Source organism: Phoca vitulina, unplaced genomic scaffold, assembly GCF_004348235.1.
Source record: "Phoca vitulina isolate PV1807 unplaced genomic scaffold, GSC_HSeal_1.0 scaffold35, whole genome shotgun sequence".
NCBI lineage: Eukaryota > Metazoa > Chordata > Mammalia > Carnivora > Phocidae > Phoca > Phoca vitulina.
In genome coordinates, this window is record NW_022589738.1 from 1,011,473 (window position 1) to 1,032,220 (window position 20,748).

At 34.8% G+C, this 20,748-nt stretch overlaps 1 pseudogene; it reads left to right on the plus strand.

The window, feature by feature from the left end:
• The first annotated feature begins 1,051 nt into the window (after positions 1-1,051).
• On the plus strand, positions 1,052-1,435 carry LOC116645980 (annotated as a pseudogene).
• The last annotated feature ends 19,313 nt before the right edge of the window (positions 1,436-20,748 follow it).

Below are 20,748 nucleotides of genomic sequence, written 5' to 3' on the forward strand. Positions count from 1 at the left end.
TGCTGTTTTTGTATTTTCCCCTTGTTTTTCTATTAGTTTCAGAGATAGGCGAGTTAAATTCTCACACTGTGATTATTTGTCTACATCTCCTTCTAGTTCTGTCACTTCCTGCATTGTCAAATGAGGCTATATTATTATCTAAATATAAGGTTAGGATGTTTACATCTTTCTCTTGGATTTAGCCTCTTAAATCTACCTTGTCCAATATGAGAATAAAAAACCAACTTTTCTCTGCTTAACTGTCACATTGTACATTTTTTCCAATTCTCTTCCATAGGCCAATGCAGTTCACTTTTTTTTTTTTAAGATTTTATTTATTTGACAGAGAGAGACACAGCAAGAGAGGGAACACAAGCAGAGGGAGTGGGAGAGGGAGAAGCAGGCTTCCCACTGAGCAGGGAGCCCGATGTGGGGCTCGATCCCAGGACCCTGGGATCATGACCTGAGCTGAAGGCAGACGCTTAACGACTGAGCCACCGGGTGCCCCTCACTTTTAAGATTATATGTACTTTTTTCTGACGACCTTTAACTTTTAAAATGGAGTATTTAGTCTGTTTATATTTAATTTAATACCTAGTATATGTGGATTTGAATCTTCCATATTATCCTTTCCTCTGTTTGTTCTTTAGGATATGCTGAATAGAAAACAACCAAAAGAAAAACCGAAACAAGAACAAGAACAAAAAACCCATACACTATAAAATCTTACAGGGAAAAAAATTTACAGAACTACAACATTAAACTTGAAAACTTTGGTATACCATCATAAAAAGCCAGAAAAGACCCTGAATATGGGAAATCATTTGAAAGAGCATTAAACACATGTCTTAGTCAAAAAATTGTGTCACGTTTTAATAGCAACTGGGATTTATATACATCCCTCTAATTATTTACAAGCTTGCTTGATTTAAATAGATGTCTTTTCAATTTTATATCAGAAGGTATTTTAATTACAGTGAAATCAATATTTAAGGTTCTCAGGGCAGCAGATCAGTGCTGCTGCCGACATGCTGGCTCCCCAGGTCTCAGTGAGATCAGCTGATGCTCTAGAATGGGAAATAAGCCAATCTGGGAGCAGAATGGATCCAGCTTAATTCAACATTACTACCAGTTATTTAATAATGACAGAATGCATTTAGGGGCCAGTTATATTGACGCATCATGCCTCAGGTGGGAAGGACAGCAATTCCAGCAGAAAGCTACACTTGTGGAGAGATTGTGGAGTCTTCTGCTTCAGACAATCTAGCACAGCATCATGGCACAGGATCATTAGCCCGTGCTAGATAGCTGCATCATCACCAGGGTCATGGGCCAGCTCAAGGCTGATGAAGACCCCATGATGGGATTCCAACAGATATTCCTATTAAAGAACATCAAAGATGCTTGAGTTTGCACCAATGACATGTTCAGGCTTGCCCCACACAACTTCAGCTGACCTCCTCTCCTCCCATCCAGGTACTCACACTGTTTCCCCCTCCATTCTCTTTCCTATACCATTCATACTCCTCCAGATGCTCCAAATATCATACACAAATGAGCAGCACTGTGCTGGGAGCAGGTGCAGTGTGTTGCTATTACTGAGGTACTGTGCATGATGTCTGGATGCTAGGCTAGTTGTACCTGGACAGGAGAAGTTTGTGTTGTACCAGTGCATGCCTTGGAAAGACTTAAACGACACAAAAGGTTGTCTTTTTTTTTTTTTTAATATACTGACAAGTTGCTCTAGTAACCCAAAGAAGTGAAGGAGAAAGCAGCTGACTCACCACTCACATACTGATTTGTTCAGATGTTTCAATGCCTCATGATACAACAAAACCATGAAAATTTTCTTAACAAACAAAATAAAATAAAATTCTCATAGATGGATAGTTTAAGAGCATAATACTGAAATGAGTTTCCACTACAGAAATCACCTGCAGGATGACAATCTCTAAAGTGGGTTGCCTAATGTATGTGGACCTTATTGTAGATAGTCCTACTGGACTATGAGGCAATTTCTCTAGATGAAAGTTAACTTATTTCATTTAAGAATTTTTATATGTCAGAAGACCAGACCCATTATTTTAACCACAATACTAATATGTTCAAGCTCACTCTTCACTACAACTCTAATATAATTCACTTAAATAACCTCCTTTCATTTTAAAGCAATTCTAGAATGGGAGCCCATTCATTTATATTACCTTTATTAACATCTTTTTTAATATAATAAATCTAGCTATGTAAGAGTTTTTGATTCCATGGAGGCAATGCTGAGTTTTGTTCTGATCTTGACAACAAAATACTACAATTTAATTTTAAGTTAAATTTGTTAAGTTAAATCTTGTTAAGTTAAATCTAACAATAGATTTGGCTGCTTCCAAATAATAAGATTTTTAGGTTTTGATTTTTTTTTAATCCAAAGGATAACCACCTTATAATTCATTTGTTTCATCCAGAGGCTTCAAACAATGACATCACCATACTTTTAGAATAGTAATGGTATTTATCAAGATTATAAAAAGCAAAAGAATTTTTATTTCTCTTGACTATTAAAGATATGGAATACACAGAAGTAGAGATTTTCATATGAGGCATGTGGAATTACTTATATCTCATGTATCTACTGTAACTATGACAGCTTTAAAAATGAGTTCATGACTTATCTGAGTGCTGCATTCAAAAGCCTTCAATACAAATGAGAGAAAACAACAAAAATAAAACAAATTAAAGAGCTAAGGTTTTAATATCTTAAAAATATATAAATGTATATTCCAGTTACTAACAGGGGTTCATGAGTCCAGTGATAAATATGAATGATATGCTAGCATTCCGAATCAGGCCCTGATAGTTCTGCTGGTATTGTATGTACCATCAGTGATTTCCTTATTATCCTAAAGAGGCTGCTAGTGCCATATGTTCTAGCAGAAAATGTGGGGTATCATCAGAGTCTTTGAAAATACATGTGGACACAGTTGGGTATTGGGATTTTGCAGGTCTCTGTATACAAAAAATAACTGGATTGCATGCAGGTGAAAGCATGGTCTAGTATCGGGAAACAAATGGTTAAAAGAAAGTACAGAAAAATAAAATTTAAGATTAAACTAATGGATGTATATTTATTAATTTATGATTTAATGGAGCTGCTAATTTGTGCTAGACTTGATGGAAGGAAAAGCAATATATATATATATATATATATATATATATATATATATATATTTGCAAATTGCAAAATAGAGTACACAGAGTTCCTCTATCTTTATATAGCTTCCCTGAATATTATCATCTTATATAACCATAGTGCTATTGCCAGAACCTGGGAATTATCACTGGTAGAGTACTACTAACTAATCTACAAAATTTAATCAAATATCACCAAATGTCACATTAATGTCCTTTTACTACTCCAGAATCCAATCCAGAATGACACACAGCATTTAGCTGTCATGTTTTCCAACCTGGGGAAGTGTCATGGCCTTGACACTTTTGAAGAGAACTGGCCAATTATTTTGTTGAATTTTCCTCAATTTGGATTTGTGTGATGTTTCTTCATGATGAATTCCAGTTATACATATTTTGCCAAGAATGCTACAGAAGTAAAAGTGAGTTCTTCTCATTACATCATGTCAAGGAATTGGTTCGATGTTGATATGTCTTATTACTGATGATATTAACCTTGATCACTTGGTTATCCATCAGGTTTCTCTACTGTCAAGTTACTATTTTCACCTTTGTAATTAAGATGTAGCTTGAAGAGAGAATAATTATAACACTATGAAAAAATCTTCATGAGGAATTTGCAGTGTGTCATCAGTTCATACATGTTAAATACGTAAAAGTATTACTCTATGTAGAAATTACAGTGAAGTATGATGAAGTAATCAATTCTACTGAAAATACTAACTTTAAAATATAATTTCATTTTTCCAACAAAATATTTCCTTTAGAGAGATTGTCTATTGCTATTTCTTATACTTTTAGTACATCTGCAAAAGCAAAGAGAAACAGCTGGGTAGAGAAGTGTAACAGAACACTACAAGGCCTATAGCAGAGTAACCCCATCCCGGAGTATGCTGAGTGGGAAAACAACATCGCCACCAGATCTCAGTGAAATCAGTGCAGCAAAAAATAGAGTAAAGGCTTGGCGCCCAAGCCTTCTGTGTATTGCAAGAAGATTCTGCTTAAATGCTTAAATGCTAATTTTTTTTGTTATTTTGAACAAAAATAATTCCTATTAAAACTGTCCATAACAAGTCTCTCTCTTATCTCTCTCTCTCTCTTTCTCTCTCTCTCTCACACACACAGAAACACATACACACACATCATATGTATTACACACAAGCAAAGTTCCAGTGAAGCATTATTTACGAAAAACAGGTGGTGGGCTGGATTTGGTGAAGAGGGCCATAGTTAGCTGATCCCTGCTTGGACCACTCAGAGCAGGATTTCTCCACCTTGGCACTATTGATATTTGGGGCTGGATAATTCTTTGACTTGGGGGAGCTGCTCTGTGCATTGCAGAGTGCTGAGCAACATTCCTGGCCTCTACACACTAGATGTCCATAGAGCTCCCTCACCCCAGTGATCACCCCAAATGTCTCCAGATGTTGCCAAATGTCCCCTGGGGAACAAAATAACTGCCAGTTGAGAACCACTGCCCTCCAGTCTCCTGACCAGAGAAAAGCAGACTTACTCTATTTTTTTCATTGTTCTTTGTTTTTTTCTCACCACCTGCTAGCATTTCTGAGTTGAGAACTTCTCTTACACTCAGGCTGGGATATACAGGTTAAAAAAAGTCTCCAGGGGACTCAACTCTGACTCCTTTCTGGAATACCAAGGGCCCTAGCTGGGTTGGGTTTCTTTTCTCCATCTTTCATAGTCTTCTGCTGTTTGTTTCCTTTATCTTATACACGTTTTAGGTATAAGAAACAGAAGGATTAGAGTGAAGTATTTTATATTCCCAGATATGTATTCTTAAAAGATGACTCTTGTCTGAGGATATGTAGTATCATGCTTAAAAAGTAGTTAAAAGTTCATTAGGCAAGCATAATGAATTATGAAATCAACTCCTGGCTCTGCTATTAAAGGGATGTGAAACCCTGGACAGGATATATAGCCTCTGCGACTCAGTTTTTTCAGATATAAATTTATAGTTTTATTAATATACAACTCATAGTTGTATGCAATATAATCTCATTTAACTCAGAAGGCTTAAATGAGCTGCTACATATAAATAACAGGGACCAGTGTTCATTAAATATCTAATACTATGTATTAGATATCACTAGTGTCATTTTTTTCTTATAATTATCTGGAAAAGCACTGACAAGTAACTTTACAAACATCATGCCAATGATTATTAATGCTCCATATTCACAGTCACCCATCCCAAAGTGAAAACAAGAATCATCAGAAAACAAATTTTTCAAAACTGGAAGAGAAGCACTTGGATCTGAACTAATTTAATGCGCTATTTTAAAGGGTTGAAGAGTGGGACATTTGATATCTTAAGGTATTTCAAATCATGAGGAATTTAAATGCCAGAACTACAAGGGACCCATTACAGTATTTTCCTTTAAGTAATTCTTTTCCCCCCTAAAAGACAGTAACAGAGAAAGGACTAGTGTTTCATTAAGGTGGTACCTACTCTCATTCCTTCTAGAACAACATTCGCCTCCTGTGCAAGGGCACACATTAATCTCTCTTCATGGAAGGATTTTCACCCCCTGTCAACCTGTAGAGGAGAGGTTCCTTCCATCCTTCAAAATTCATCGTATGTCATTTAAGGTTATAAAGTCAAACACTAGAAAAAAGAAACCCACACACAATTCACACAGCAGAAGAGAGAAAACAAAGGAAGCATTTAAGAAAAAAACATAAAAGAACCAAGGCCAAATATCTGTATATCAATAAGCAGAAATGGGATTAAAGTTCACATATTAGAAATAACAGGTTGAACAGATAAAAATAACACTAGCAAATAGATGCTGTATCGAATGGGTGTATCTAAAATGTTTAAAAGCAAAAGTATGAACCAAGTTGTGCCATGATATTGATGCTAGAAAATACAGAATTCTTAAAGAAGAAAACAAAGGGCATGTTATAAAGAGCACTGTTCATACTGAGAAAATTTTGTGATTAATATTAAGTTACTGAGTAACAAACTGTTGTAAATATGAAATACAGACTGCAAGAACAAAATTAAGGGAAACAATGAACGAGAAACTGATTTTAACCTACCATGAATTGCTAATGAATAAGTCACATAATCTTCGGAGTAGTTTACCATATAATCTAACAAGAAAAAATGTAGTAATATGATTGGTATTGTCTCATTTTGAATTCCCCCAGAAGCAAGTCTTGAGACAAGAATTCCAGTGAAATGTATGTATTAGGGAAGACAAGGAACACAAGTAGGGAAGAGAAAAGGTGTACAGTGAAAGGAAAACATCCTATAAAGGGCGCATAATTAAACTACCTGTCACAGATTAATCACACAGAAAAACTCTGGGAAATGGTATAAAATATGACCAAATTTTCCCACCAAAGGGATGGAGGCAGCTAGAGTGTTTATATACCACAACCCAGCAGTCCTCAGTTGAGAGTTGTAGGGCATGTGTTAATTCAGAGCTTCTGGACTATTGATGGGAACAGAACAGGCTTCTAAGATTCCAGAAAAACTCTGTGTCAGAGAGATATGGACACTTGCAGCTGGCAGTTCAAAGGTACACAATGAAAACTGAGGGATATGAGCAGGGCACTACAGGATAAGGCGACTGCTAAAATTGAGCATATGTTAAATCACAAAGGAAATTACAATGCATTTAAGAGTGGAAAAAAAGCCGTATTTTCTGACCACAATGGTGTAATACTTAAAATTAAGGAGGAAAGAAAATCTAAAATTATCTCAAAATATTTAAGAATTAGAGACAAAAGACTATTATACAACTCTTAGATAAAAGGTGAACTACAAATCAAAACTACACAATACAGAGACAATAATGATACAGGACACACTTTAAAAACAGATAATGTTAAAGCTAATCTTAGTAAAAAAAAAAAAATCGAGAGTCTTAAACTCATATACCCCTAAATAAGAAATAGTATTTTTTTAAATTGTTACATTTTCAATGTTAAAAGTTTTTGGGGAAAAGCCCCAACATATAGACATGGAAATAACAAAGTAAAATTTTAAAGTCTTAAATCAATAGTAGTATTAAAATACAAAACCAGTTATATATTTTTAAATGATAAAATGACACTAGATCGATATACAAAAAAGGATAAATTGCTATGATAACAAAATCAAAAATGAGTAAAGGAAAAAACAGAAAGAAAATTAACAGATATATATCAAAATCCTTTAAAACAAATTGTGTAAAATTCTCTGAAAGCCAGGATAAAGTGTATTGTATTGCAGAAATAACATAAATTACCAAAATTAGCCCCAGAAGAAATGGAAAATCGAAACAACCCAGTAATTTCATGCAAATTCATTCTAAAATATTTGATAAAAAACTTCACTAAAAACTGAGAGACCCAGATGGTTTCATAGTAAGTAATTTTAAACCAAGAATTTAATTCCAATGCAATTTAAAATTTTCCAGAGCAGTAATTCAGGTGATGCTTAAAAATATTTTTTGGAGCACTTTTTCATGTGTCTGTTGGCCATTTGGATGTCTTCTTTGGAAAAGTGTCTGTTCATCAGAAAAATTCTGATAACAAAATTCAAATGAGTAAAATTTATTAATATCAATACTCAGGTAAGGAATCAGGTGTTAAAAAGAAAAGACACTGGTATTTTAAAATAACTATATAATTTTAGGGCAAGGATTTTACATGTTTTGTTTATTTGAGTCTCTAGTATCTGGGAAAATATCTGCCACATTTTAGGCACACAATAAGTATTGATGGTATGAATGAATAATGACAGGAATACAAGAGTGGTTCAAAATTGGCAATTCCAGTAAATATATAATGTAATACATAAAATACATATATAACATATAAGGTAATACATATATTACATAATACATATATTACATAATATATATATAATTTAAGTAGATCAGAGGAAAAATGCATTGTTGCATTAAAAACACACATAGAATAATATTCAGTACTGATTTTTTAATTAAAATATACTTGATATATAATATTGTATAAATTTAAGGTGCACAATGTGTTGATTTGATACATTTATATATTGCAATATGATTACCACTATAGAGTTAGCTAATATCTCTATCACATCACATAAGTACCACAGTCTTTTTTTGGGGTGGGAACAATTAAGATCTAGTCTCTCAGCAACTTTGAAGTTTATAATACAGTAGTGTTGTCTATAATCACCATGCTGTGCATTAGATCTCCAGGACTTATTTATGTTGTTTAAGGGTACAAACTTGGAACAAGTAGGTAAATATATCCTGCAGTCTTGATTTTTAAAAACTGTCTATATTGAAAATCAAGGAAAGCATCATGCTTAATGAAAAAACACTATTTATTTAGATGCTCACAAGTAGCTTTAACATGAACGGTTTTCCACACCATGTGCCAAAAAACATTAGAATAAATCCATGAAAATTTAGAAAAACTAAAGAACCCTGAATAACAACATTATTATTTAAACTTGTTCTAAAATTCCAAGTACTTTAAATGTAAGCAGCATGTGTGTGTGTGTGTGCGTGTTTGTAAAAAGACAAGATATCAAATAGGAAAAAAAAGTGCAAAACTTATCAGGCAGCTAAGAAAATAAAAGTACAAATGACTAAAAACATAAAAGACATTTAACTTAAAGAAATGCAAACAACATTTTTTCAACCGTAAGATTACAAAAGTTAAGTAAAATTATGATTTGGCAAATGGTGTTTAAAAACAGTCCATTTCAAAACTACTTGTGAGCATCTAAATAAATTTAACATTTTTGGAGGCCAATTTTTAAATGTCCAAGAAATTTTAAACTTCAGAAACTCCTTGATCTTGCAATTTTTTTAAAGATTTTATTTATTTACTTGTCAGAGAGAGAGAGAGAGAGAGCACAAGCAGGGGGGAGCGGCAGGCAGAGAGAGAAGCAGACTCCCTGCTGAGCAGGGAGCCCGATGCGGGGCTCGATCCCAGGACCCTGGGATCATGACCTGAGCCGAAGGCAGACGCTTAATGACTGAGCCACCCAGGCGCCCCATATATTCGTGTTTTGATGATAGAAAAGTAGTTATCCATAACAAGAGCCACTTATTTTATTTTAAGTTTTTATATGAATTCCAGTTAGTTAACACACAGTGTAATATTAGTTTCAGGTGTACAATTTAGTGATTCAACACTTCCATATAACACTCAGTGCTTATCAAAGAGCTAGTTATTTTATTTTTGAAGATTTTATTTATTTATTTATTTATTTGGGAGAGAGAGAGAGAGCAAGTGGGGAGAGGGGTAGAGGGAGACGGAAAGAATCTCAAGCAGACACCGCACTGAGCACAGAGTCCGAGTGGGGCTCTATCTCATGACCCTGAGATCATGACCTGAGCTGAAACCAAGAGTCAAATGCTCAACTGACTGAGCCACCCAGGTGCTCCAAGAGCTACTGATTTTAAACTTCACAGTCTGACTTTTCAGAGGTTAAGTGTGCAGCAAAGTCTTCTAAATATATGTAGGCCAGTGGCTCTTTCAGATGCTTTGGCAAGTAGGCAAATATGCAGGTTACCTAATTTTTTAGCAAACCCAACGTGAATGTATTATAGCTTTTTTGGGAAGATTATCCTGACTCATTTGAGAAATAAAATTCCTCAGTGATAGATATAAATGAGCCCTTAATGTTAGTACAAAAGATTCAGGGATTTGATTGTGCCTTTGCAGAAATAACTTGGAGTAGGGAAACTGTGGACTTTACTGATGTTTCAGATTTATTTTTCCATTCTCTATTCTTATTAATGCATTAGAAATCCAAATATTAGAAAGAGTGCACAATATAATGAATAAATCACAACTTGTTTATTTTACAAAAATGTATATAATTTAATTCATTTACATATTATGGTCATTGTCTGCCTTTAAAATATTGCTGAGTAGTTTTATCTAGCTATAGCTAAAAACAGCAACTTGGGAATCTGTTCTTGGACCAACCACCCAAAACAGATGTCTCCCACTCATGAATAAAGCTAGAGAGATGTATAATTGAGTGAGACCTTAAAGGGGAATTTAAAGCTACATCCCAGCAGGTATATAAATAGTTGCTCTGACTACACCCTAGAACATATAGTTCTAAGTAAACAACAGATACATAAAATGTAAAACAAAATCAACATAACTACAGCAAAAATGTATACAATGGATAAGCCAGAAGGAAAAAAAGAAATACATTTCTAATATTCTAAAAAACAAAATACTTGTTAGATAGTATTATGGTATTTTTTCTCCTACAAGTATTTCTATTCAGTAAATTTAAGAGGTTGATTTGAAGCTGATTCTGCTCTCCCATGTTCAATGCAAATAGCCTTGCGTAGTTGAAATGGTAAGTAATACTAAGAGATCAGCATATTTTGATGAGTCTTCCAATTAGAGAATAATTTTAGCTACAGATAAAACCATTTTACGATTTTGTCAATCTTTTTTGCTATCACTTGATTAAAATGCTATCATGAATCTTAAAATATCAAAATTTTAGAAATTAACACATTCTAGAACTGCAAAAGATATGAGACTCAAAATTGTATTCTGTGATAAACATGAATCCCTATCTTTTATTATTCACAAGGCTGAAAATAATATAAAATAAGCATATTTTTCAATCAAACTTCTTGCTCAAATGGTCATTTGAGGCACAACATGTCTTTCAGGGGCAGCTGTACTATTAAAAATATGTTTGTCCAGGGACAAACTGGGTGGCAAACTGGGTGGCTCAATTGATTAAGCATCTGACTTCGGCTCAGGTCATGATATCAGGGTTCTGGGATGGAGCCCCATGTGGGGCTCCACGCTCAGCAGGGAGTCTGCTTGTCCCTCTGCCCCTCCCTCCACTCGTGCTCTCTCTCAAATAAATAAATAAAATCTTTAAAAAAAACTATGTTTGCCCAAATGTATGAATATGTTTAAAGCATTTTTCTTGTAATGTTGACTATGTATATCAAAGATGGAAAAATTCTAAAAACCTGGTCAATATCATTTATTAAGTTCCATAAAAAGACAAACCAGGTAAATGTTTTTCAAAGGATTTCAAAAAGCATGGTACATAGTGGCTTATTCAATGTGTATTTGTTGAACAAAGGATTGAGTTACATATATTTGCCAATTACATTAATATCCCATTGGCATTAATTATGTGAAAAAAATTAGTAGAAGAATTTGCTATATTTTTAATCAAATAAGACCAAACTATAAATGGATTTCCTATTATTTTCAAACCAATATGTAAATTACAGCAGAGTAAGGAACTTAAGATGGGTGTTACAAATCTTTGAATAGCACAGCACATCTATGGGGAAAGAGAAGACATTTATTGGATGAATGAATGAATGAATGAATGAAACCTGAATCAGGAGTCAGAAAAAATAGCCAAAGAGTTTTGTACCTCAACAGTTGAGTAAGTCAATATAATGTGATAAATTTAATAGCAAGTAAGTCAAATGTGCTATGGGAGTGCCTATGGAAGTGTTTAAATGAGAGCTGAGATTCAGGAAACCCTGCCAGAGGGATATTAGCATGAGCTAAATTTCAGTGCATTAAATTTTAAAAATTCTGAGAAAACAAAACAGTGCATTTGAGAAACTACCTTTGTTTGCAACGGCTGTGACAGATAACTCAATAATCCTCATGGAGAAGCTTATTTAAAAAAACAAAAAACAAAAAAAAGATCTGAAAAGATCTCAAAAAAAAGACCTGAAAAAAGATCCATTAGAAATGGCAGTATGGATTCCTCATATCAGTGAGATCATATGATACATGTCTTTCTCTGATTGACTTATTTCGCTCAGCATAATACAATTTTTAATCTCAGGAAACAAACTGAGGGTTGCTGGAGTGGTGGGGGGTGGGAGAGATGGGGTGGCTGGGTGATAGACATTGGGGAGGGTATGTGCTATGGTGAGCTCTGTGAATTGTGTAAGACTATTGAATCACAGACCTGTACCTCTGAAACAAATAATACATTTTATGTTAAAAAAAAAAAAGAAGATAGTAGGAAGGGAAAAATGAAGGGGGGGAATCAGAGGGGGAGATGAACCATGAGAGACTATGGACTCAGAAAACAAACTGAGGGTTCTGGGGTGGGGGGTGGGGGGATGGGTTAGCCTGGTGATGGGTATTAAAGAGGGCATGTATTGAATGGAGCACTGGGTGTTATATGCAAACAATGAATCATGGAACACTACATCAAAAACTAATGATGTAATGTATGTAATGTATGGTGATTAACATAACATAATAAAATAAAAAAACCCCAAAAAACACAAGAGAAAAAAATAAAATAAAAATTTTTTAAAAATAAAAAAAATAAAACCTTTTTAGTATAAAAAAAAGAAATGGCAGTATGGAGAACACTGGTAAACTTAGCGTCTGTTGGTGTACGTGTGTTTAAATAACTATAACTTAATTGGGTTAAGTCTATATATTAATTTAGGGAGACATGATCCCTTAATAATGGTCAGTCTTCCAATCTATGAACATGGCGTATCTTTTCATTTGCTCAGACCTTGATTTATTTCATCATCAGATGATGTACAAAGAAAGCTACATTATTTCATTGCTTCTATATCCTATTCCTACTTCTGCATTAATACAGCCTTTTGGGGACATAAAACAAGAGGCAACAGTGAAGGCTGCACAGGATAACAAAATCATTTTTCCATAAGGTTTTTGTACTATTACAGTAGATATTGCCAGTGGAGACCAGGAAAATCATAAGGGAATTCATCTTTGTCTCCATTTAGTGGCTAGTATTGTCTCCCTCCCCAAAATGGATTTACACTAGATTAATTTTGTTTGTAGCTAAGAATGGTTAATTTAGCATATCAAAGTAAACTAAATTATACCCAAGTTGCTCATAATAATCAATACACAGGAAAAATTAACTAAGCTAGTATTAAATGAATGTGAGGATAAGAAATATTGAAGAGAAATGTAACACCTTTTGAGTCTTCAGGAACTTGGGTGGATGAAACAATTTTAAACTTAGCCAAAATATTACATTTTTAGAAAAATATTAAACAAAAGGTATTATTTATAGTTTAGTCATAAATATATCTAGAGCTTTCTTTGGCTTCTGTAGTTGTCAATGTAGTCAGGAGAAGTTGAAGGATTTGAGGACTGCATCCCATTGTCATGCCTCTTTCCATTTAAACAGGAGCTTAATTATAAAACTCCTCACGAAGTACTATAAAACACACTGAAGGTTTTATTTTGGCTAAGGCAGGCCTATAAAACAGATAAATCTGTAATAACTGTTTGTACATTAGTAGTATTATTTATTAATATATGTAGTTGCAATCAGCCATCACTGAAGAAGCTTTATTGAAATAAATTTGCAGTAATATACAAACTAAAGGATAGTACATAAGCCTTCTGAATCAATTCGAGTTTATGTGGCCAATAAAGCACACAGGAACACAAGAGCACATTTCATTTTTTCCCTAGAAAATCAATAGCCACAATAGAAAATAAACGTCAAATTGAAGCCTTGAATTTTGTGATCATGAGGTACATTGGAAATAGCTCTGGGCTGGTGCTCAAGGCACTACGGTTCTAATCCAATTTAGTCACTATCATTGACTTTGAAAAAGCAACACCTTTTTAGAGACTTAGTTTCTCTTCCTAATTTAATTCATGGTCTTGTTACTGAAGTGTCATTGAATGCGCTAAGAGAGGACCACAGGATTCAACAAGTAGGAACAGATTGACCATAATTATTGCCTGTAATCTTTCAAAGTCCTAGATCTGTCTAATAACTTGTGGGATTTTGTTACTGTTGCTAAACTCAACATTAGAAATATGCATGAAAGCATGGTCAGCATATAAGAATCCTTATGACCTTGTTAGCGTCACAGGGTAAGAATAAAGAATTTCTGCAAACCTAAAGCCAAATATTTCAATATCTGATAAATATAGAGTTAAGTACAAAAATAGGCTATTGTTCCTGCCCATATACTAACTCTGACTACCCCATTTCCTTGAACATAACCTTCTGTGATATTATTATTTTGGACTTACTCTTGTTACTTGGATTTCTTATCCCCATCCATGTGATAAACTTCTATTCATCTTTAATACACAATCAAAAATTCTAGGTTGATATTAAGATATTTGAGTAACTGAAAGCTTTGCTAATCTTATTCCTAATTTCCCAACAACAGGAATGTTTGAAACTAATAATAAAAAGAGAACATATTCTAAAACCAGAAGTATTTTATATGACCTCCTATAATAACAGAGATGATTAAGACAAAAATATGTTAACAGCTGATTTGATATTAACCATCCCAAGTCAATGTGCATAATTTGGACAACAATATTAACCAAGAATACTGTTAAGCTTTTTAAATATCAGCATATGCCCTATGTTAATAAATAAATTCTTAATTGGCCTCAGTGATTGAGAAAGAGCCAGATTCGATCAATGTATCTTAAGTATCTTCAAACACTGGGTGTAGATAGATTTTTGCTGTTGATTATGTTCAAGGATAAGTCAATAAACAATAATTAAAGCATGGATTCTATGAGAATATACTACAACTGAAGAGAAAAAGTCTAGAAACAGTGACAAATGTGTATGCATGAAAAAAGATAGCAATATGTAAGAAGAGTTAAGCATTCCACAGGAATTAAAATAGACTCACATTGCCATTCAAGTGTGGGGGAAAACATATATATATATATATATAAAGCTATTCTTAGATTTCTAAGGTTTCAGTGAATAGAACAACCTAGTACTTCAGCTAAGGAAGTTGACTGAAAATATTTTCAAAGGTCACCAGAAAACAAAAACAAAATAACAACACAAAAATTGGAAAGTGCAGTTGAAAAATACTGGCAGTTATTAATAAAATCACCTTGAGTCTTTGACAGACTTATATATCCAACTGTCAACTTCACATATCTACTTGGACGTTTAATCAACATCTCACACACAACACAGCCCAAATGAAATTCCTGAAATCTCCCTCAAAAATCTTCACTTATAGCTTTTGCCATCTCAGTTAACAACAACTCTATCCTTCTAGTTGCTCAGGCCCTAAACCTTGGATTCATCCTTGATGCCTCAATTTACCTCACAGCCCTCATATCATTTGTTACAAAGTCCTTTGGCTCTATAGAGTGGGTGCTGTGTTATGCCACCTGGATCCCCCTTCAGGAAGGACAGCCTGGGTGGCTCAGTAGGTTAAGAGTCTGCCTTCAGCTCAAGTCATGATACCAGAGTCTTGGGATCGGAGCCCCACCATTGGGCTCCCTGCTCACTGGGGAGCCTGTTTGCCCCTCTCCCTCTGCCCCTCTCCCTACTCATTCTCTTTCTCTCAAATAAATAAATAAAATTTTTTAAAAAAGAAAGAAAGACAGCCACAATCTACCAGCTCTCCTCAAGAAGTGGCTCCATTGAAGGAGTTAGCTTGCTCAAAGTCACTGTTACTGATCAATGAGGGGGTAGGGTACAAAGGCCCACCTCCCTTGCCCCAACTCTGGACAACTTTGTAGGGCCATGTCAGCTTCAGAGCTCTCCATTTTGTTGTATGAAGCTTTCAATGACACTGCATCGCAGCCTGATCTCCCCTTTCTGTCAGATTCTGCTTCCTCCTCTTCCTTCTGACTGATGTTGATGCCAAGAGCACTCCCTAATAAAATCTGCACACACTCATCTTTATCTTTGAGTTTGCTTTCTGGGGAACCCCACCTTTGATAGTTGGGCCAGAAGTAGTCAGATATTAAGGATTTTCAGCTGTTCAGCTAGTAATGAGGATTCCATCACTAATGGTAGGTAGAGCATACATATTCCCTGGAACAGGTAAAAGTAAAATTTTTATAATTTTTCCTGTGGTTAACTGGGGTCATATTCTAGTAAAAGGAAATAAACTAGTAGGTGTGGTTATATACTGGGCATTTGAGAAAAATGAAGGAAATAGTCTTTATAAAGACAGTGGAAATAAGATACTGTTAAACATAATTGACACTTGGGGAATAGTTGTTTTTGTTTTCTTTTTTTTTTTAAAGGCTTATAGTGATTAACTGACAATTGAAAGCCAAGTGTAAAAACCAGAAAGCCTCCTGGGAAGCTTATAAAAAGGTTCTCTTTCCCGCAGCTGGAGGGCAGCCAGCCTCAGGAATTATCCCAAAACTGGCAGAGCTCAAAGAAAGATTAAACTCCCAAAAAAGAGTAGGTCTGTAAAACCTAGATGAATGGGTGAACAAAACATAGTATTATCCATGCGATGGAACACATTTGAGCAAAAAAAGAACAAAGTCCCAGTACATGCTACAAGCATGGACGAAGCTTGAAAACACTATGCTAAAAGTGATAGAAGCCAGGCACTAAGGACTGTATTTTATATTTTCAATTTGTACGAAATTTTCAGGAAAACACAACTATAGATACAGAAAGTGGATGAGTAGTTGCCTGGGGCTGGGAGTGGGAGTGGGGACTGACTACACATGGGAATATGGAGACCTTATGGTGTGATGTGTTCTGGATTGCAGTAATAGACCAACAACAGCAGCGAATTAATAAAACTTATTGAATTGAACACTTACAATAGGTGGCATCAATGATGTGTAAATTACACCTACATGGATTTAAAGAAAAAGAAAAGCGAATCCAAAAAACAGAAAATCAAAAAGAGAGAGGTGTGTGTGTGTGTGTGTGTGTGTGTGTGTGTGTAGGGAGAGAGAGAGAGAGAGGGAGAGAGAAAGAGAGAAATTAAATGTTAATATGTAAATGAATTTTTCTCTGACTACCTTTGGCTGTATTAGTCAACTCTCCTCTTTGCTCCCGTATTTTATCCAACCACTCAAAAAACATTTCTTGAGAACAACTAAATATTAGTCTTATGTTGTCTATTTGTAATACAAGGAGAACAAGGATATGATTTGTGCTCTAGAGGCATTTATAGACTAGTGTGGGAGACACTGAAGAAAATCATCCTATATGGGAGAGGACAATTACAATGTCCAATACTGGTATGCACAGGAGCTAAAGGAAACAATGGAAGGAATTAAAAAAAAAAAAACACCTATATTATGCTATTTACCCGGTTGAATACTAAACATATATATCAGCTTATGCTTAATGACACTAACATTATGCTGTGACTTTAGTGTGGCAGTGCATGGAAAGTGTGTTAGAAATAAAATTTTGTTTTATTTTTCTTAAGATCATTCAGATAGGAGAATGACTCAAGATAAGGCATTAGATTTGAGAAACAGTAAGCAAACTCCATGTGGACATATTTTTTTTTTTTTAAAGATTTTATTTATTTATTTGAGAGAGAGAGAATGAGAGACAGAGAGCATGAGAGGGAGGAGGGTCAGAGGGAGGAGCAGACTCCCTGCAGAGCAGTGAGCCTGATGCGGGACTCGATCCCGAGACTCCAGGATCATGACCTGAGCCGAAGGCAGTCGCTTAACCAACTGAGCCACCCAGGCGCCCTCCATGTGGACATATTATTACCTAGGGAAGAACTGTGTTACTTTACATATCTATAAATATATTTATATATTCATACATTATGTCCAAATACTCACAACACTATAACATTTCATTTATTCTAGTTTCACACTTCTTGGATTTCACCTTTCTGGAACTCAACCAGGAACCAGGAGGTAAATAACTAGTAAATGATCCAGATCATTCTAAATAAGGCTACCACTTTACTGCATTACCACTGCCTCCTATTTCATACCAGAGCCTTGAAATTACAGTCTTAGTTATTTAATGCAAAAGTTTCAACAAGCGGCTCACATAGTTTTTTGTTCTATTTTGATTTTTTACTGCCCAGCATATGAGAAATAGCAGGCTATAAGTAGGGTGTAAGTGCAGGAACTTTTTAGAGACCTGCACTACGACAGCAGGAACAGAGACAATGGTAGAAGATGGCAGAAAAGGAGAATAATGCATAAAAAAAGAGAAACTGCATTCCAGCACAGGATGGAGATGAGTGTCAACCAACATTTCTGTAGTGCCTTTCAGATTCCAAATTATTTGTAAATGTGTTGCTCATTTAATCCTCACAAATGTCCTTTGAAGCAGGCATTATTACCTTCATTTAATAACTGATGATTTGAGCATCAGATCACTACATCCCACAACTAAAAACAGGAGCAGCAGGTCTAGGTCAAATCCAAGATCACTACTGTGCCCAATTACCATACCTTAATGATGACCCATAAGTTGCTATGAAAAACTGAAAGTGCAGTCAACATTACATGGTTATAGAGCATAAAATCAATACTACATACTGCTTTCTAAAACAATCTGCTTAGTTTGCACATATGCATAAGGTATATTTTAGATACCTTATGATTTCTCTTACTGAATAGCTCTTCTGGCATTATTGATAGACAAGGTGTCATTACAGAAATTTGAAGTAGCTATTCATAATAATAAATAAAAACCATGATGCTGCCATTTTTATGATTTACTATTTTTTCTTAATCTGGACCTCTTCAATGGTCATTTCCATTTTAACAGAACTCCCTTAGGGGGATATCAATATAGGCTATAATTAATTTTCTTCATCTGCCATATGAATTTTTCCAATAGAGAGGTTTGGTAATTGCTCTATAAAATGTGACAATTAACTGTCACAACAGAAAGATAAGCACGTATACATTTTTGTGTTAACTGTGTGATTAAAGAGCATACATACAAACACACATACATCCAGAGTAAAAAGGCCGTGGGATTTATCTGTAAACTAAAAAAAAAAAAAAAAAATTTGTGACATTTCAAATGGAACAAAATCTATTATCTAATTTTCTTGCCCTTCTCAGATTCTGAATTCTTCCTTCTGCCTCTATCAATTACAGATGCCATTACTTTATACAATTAACTTAATCTATGTTAGAAATATTCCTGGGCGCCTGGGTGGCTCAGTTGGTTAAGCGACTGCCTTCGGCTCAGGTCATGATCCTGGAGTCCCAGGATCGAGTCCCACATCGGGCTCCCTGCTCAGCGGGGAGTCTGCTTCTCCCTCTGACCCTCCCCCCTCTCATGCTCTCTCTCTCTATCTCATTCTCTCTCTCAAATAAATAAATAAAATATTTAAAAAAAAAAGTCTGTTTCTTGATTTGTTCCTCTTTAAAAAAAAAAAAAAAAAAAAAGAAATATTCCTCTATTTTTTCCAAGTTCCAGAAATTGTATTACATACAGAGTTTTCCTTTTACAGTCCTTAGTATTCAATCCACCTCTTTTTTCCCTCAATTCATGAGCCACCTACATGGGAATTATTTTTATAGTTATGTTCCTCCAACTCCTACATTTTTTTTTGCAAATATTGAATATATGGCAAAAAGAAACATTAAAAAAGAGAGCTGTATTCATGAGAATCAAGGTATGACCACAATTTTTATGGGTTTTTTTTTGAACAAGTACTAAGAATTAAAATTTAGCCAGATGGCTTTCTTTAGGGTCCTCTTTACAGTAGGCAAAATGACTTAAAGATTATTATGATGACACTTTATGCAAATTACATTTTTACATTATCTTAATGTGTATATAATGATAGCTACTAAGCACTCTAGCTCGAAACAGACAATTATACCACCTGCCCCTTAAAACTCACTGAAATAAAAGAAGACCTTACCATTTCAAATTAGATACACAAAAGGACACTTTCTCTTGATACAACCTGAAAATAACACATATTCCAATAGTATATCATTTTTTCTTTCACTTAAATGTCTTGTTACCCATCTTTCCCCCTGATCCATACAGTGTTATTAAATGAGTACTTCTTTCCAGTTGTAATCAGACTAGCAGACTTGCTTTTTTGACCCATATAGTGTTGTAAAAAGCGTAACTAGAATTATTCTAGCAGGGCATGTACTCTTTAGTTTATCTCAGGCTTCTTCATTCTCTATTCTATTTGTGGTAGCTTTGACTCTCAGCTGTTCCCCAGTGATCCCTTCTCCTGGTATTCCTGCTCACAGTATATCAGAGCTGACTTGTGTGATCAACAGGATACAGCAGAAGTAATGGTATATCACTTCAGGTATTAGATTATAAAAAACTATGGCATTCTCTTTCCTGAATCATCTGCTACAGGGAAAGCAGCTGCTTTGTTGTGAAGATACTCATAGAAACCTACAGAGAGACACACACGGCAAGGAAATGAAGTTTGCCGACAAGCACATGAGGATGGAAGTGGGTCTTCCACTTCAAATGACTGCAGCCCCAATCAACCTCATGCATGCAACCTCAGAAGAAATCCTCAGCCAAAATGACCCACTTAAGCCACCCCTGAATTCCTGACCCACAGAAACTGTTAAATAATCAATAGTGTTGTTTGCAGTTACTAAGGTTTGGGGTAAATATGTTATGCAGCAATAGATAATGAATACAATATTCTATCGAGAATATTCACCCATGCAGTATTTAAAGGATTTTGAGAATGTAACCTTGTATTATTTAGGATAACTATTGTTAGCTGCCATAATACATACGTAGGCCAACTAGAACCCATATCCATTCTTATTGCCTTGAAGCATAAACAACACATTTCTCTCGTGTCATTATTGGTAAAAACTTAAGAACACAGCTCTAGCCAAACTGCAAGGGAGACAGGTAAATGA